Source organism: Pteropus vampyrus, unplaced genomic scaffold (genome assembly GCF_000151845.1).
Source record: "Pteropus vampyrus isolate Shadow unplaced genomic scaffold, Pvam_2.0 Scaffold236, whole genome shotgun sequence".
Lineage (NCBI taxonomy): Eukaryota > Metazoa > Chordata > Mammalia > Chiroptera > Pteropodidae > Pteropus > Pteropus vampyrus.
Genome location: NW_011889017.1, coordinates 1,860,010 through 1,862,853, shown reverse-complemented (window position 1 = coordinate 1,862,853; position 2,844 = coordinate 1,860,010).

The following is a 2,844-nucleotide window of genomic DNA, read 5'->3' as shown; positions in this document are numbered from 1 at the left end:
TAGGTACAGGATAAGTGAAAATGAACAATATTGAGCTCTTAAGAAATGTACTGTTAATAAATAATTGTGCAAAAAAAATTGTGCAAGAAACCTGTAACACGTCAGGTATGTAAAATGAGGTTATAGATCTGAAAATATAGTTTATACAGATGATGTGCCTGGGGTTGGGGACTGGCTTACAAATGGGGATCATGAAAATTGCCTACTTCAGAATGTTGCCTTGAAGATTAAGAGAGAGATGAGGTTAAATGAGAAATGTGCACAAAGAGATGCAGACCGCTGCTCTTCATTCATCCAGGCCCTGAGCGAACCCGGGTGCTATGTCACACCACATAATCCTGCTTCAGAAGAGTTTAGGCCAGTGGGTCATTTTCTTCTTTCTTCCCACATCTTCTTATCACACATTTGTATAAATCATTTTGAAGATACATGTATATACAGCTTAATTTCTACTTGAATGACAACCTTTCCCAAACTTAATTCTCACAATGCAAAAAAGCATTTAGTTTTATTAGCTCTAAAATGACCAGTCCTCAATGTTAAAAGGTGCCCCCTAGAGGGATTTTGTTAAGATCATATTCTTCAGAGTTCATATCTTCTTCAATCTTTGTAGTTCCAGATTTAAGATGTTTTCAAGTTTTGTTGTAAGTAGAAACTTAGCCTTTTCATCATTTTAGTTATATTTGTCTGATTCCACTTTGTCTCCTTGTTGGTTTGATAAAAGGAAATGACAAGTACCAGAAGTAATCAGTCAAACGTCGATTAAACATCCCCTTATTTTTCCAGACACTCTTCTAACCTCTAGGAAGGAGACAAAATAGTAAAACCCATCTCCCCTTACAGGTACAGATCATTTGGAAGGTAAGATAAACATACAGGAATATTTAATAATTAGAACTCTGAAGGATAATGAGTTTGCTATGAACTTGGAGATCTCAAGACCCCTCATCTCCCACTTCCAAACCACACCAGATGCCAGAGACTTGAGACTATCTCTTAAAGAGATCAAGAGAGAAATATTTCACGAGCCTATTTAGTAACTAACCCAAAACGAATTTCCATTGTTCATGATGCTGCTTGAAAGGGCTTCTCCTTCTTCCAATGGCAAAAGCCTTTCCCAGCTCAGATATGATACAGAAAACAGTCCATTAAGCATCCACATTAACTACTGGGTCACCCACCACCTAGCCAGCTCTTCTTAGAACAATTTTAGAAATGATTCTGATTCTAGGACCTTTTCCTGTTGGGTCAGTTACCGAAACCCTCTCTCAGAGTTGTCTTTATATCTCTACACGAGTGGACACACGGCCCTGCAGAGGTGGAGTGGAGAGGGGAGACCACTTCGGATCCTCCCTGCGCATGCTCCTATCACTCAGACTTGCTCACCCCAGCTCCCTCCCCTGGCCACCGACCCTGCTCCTCTGGGTCATGCAGTTCAAGGTCACTCTTTCCCTAGACTCAGGGCATTTAACATTTGTTTATAAATTATCTGTTTAAAACTAAACATTTGTTCTGCAAGATAAAGAGGAAGTCCTGGAATAAGGAAAAAAACTTTGTAATAAAGTTTTTAGATGAGTTTACTTTAAGTGAATGTTAGAGTAACCTTTGTATCCCTGTAACAGGGAATCTGGGGTGCAGCCTGACTAGAAGCTCCTGTGGGCTGGGGGACTGGGTCGTATGACACAGAGCTCTCTTAAATTTTGCTCGCTGCTTGCATCTCCCCTGCACCCACCTGCAGGAAGCCTCTGGGCGGGCGCTCCTCCCTCATTTCTCTACGCGGCAGTAACAGAAGAGGTGGGTTCTAGCAGCTCTGAATCATCCCCCACAGCCTCAGCGTGGGGAGTGTTTCCTCTCATTAACACCCTATTTATAATTCCTGAGCTCTCGCGTGGACTGCATGCCTCAGTCCCCGTTTACTTGCCTGAAATAGCTGTGCACATTTCCAGGGCTTTGAGTTCCCACCGCGCAGCATCTGGCCTCCCTCTCCCACCGCCTGAGCAACCGTGAGCTTGGCTGAGTCACGGTGGAACTGAATCATTCAGCCACCATCAGGAAATGCCTTTTTTAGACTTCCACTTTTAAGCTGAGCTGCAGGTGGCATCTGAAATTCGGTTCCGTATTTTATCATCCTTTCTCCATGGACGATCCTTGCTTGTTTCCATCAGAAACCTTTCCCCACATGCTTTCCTTGACTCCCTTCTTGGGGTAAGATTCACACAAAGCTTCTGAGGCACTCTGCCCTAAGGGATATTTATTTCCTCTGTGGCAAATGAGGAAATTCTGTAGACTATTTTTGAAGCATCCTTTGCTAGCCATTTCAGTAAAACAGTATGTATTTATAAATCAGATCTCTTGCAATCTAGGAGACATTTCCAGGACAAACTGCAGATGGCACCCCATCCTCTTATTGCAGTTGTCCACCTCAGCAGACTGGTTGGCTGAAATTTGCAGCAGCACTGTCCCTTTTAATGCAGTGTCTAACGAGGTCACTCTGAAGCAAATCACCAAGTACTAATCAGAATCCATAGCCAGAACCGTACATTTTTTTTTTAATGTGTTGGAGTAGGGAGAGTACGTAGAGAATTATTTTAAATATACAAAATGAACTCTTCCACCAGAGTTTGTGAATATGAATTCTAATGGTCAAAATGCAGTGAAAACACATTTTCAAAGAATTAGAAATGGACATTGGTCACACTATAGGCACCTGTCGTTGGAAGGTTTCCTTTTAAGAAGCCTTCCTTGATACTTAAAGAAGTCCTTTCCCTAATTCCCGTCTTCCATCCTGTTGCTGCCAAGAGCCATCTCTGTGTTCCTGTCAAGAATAGGAATGATGGGGCCTGG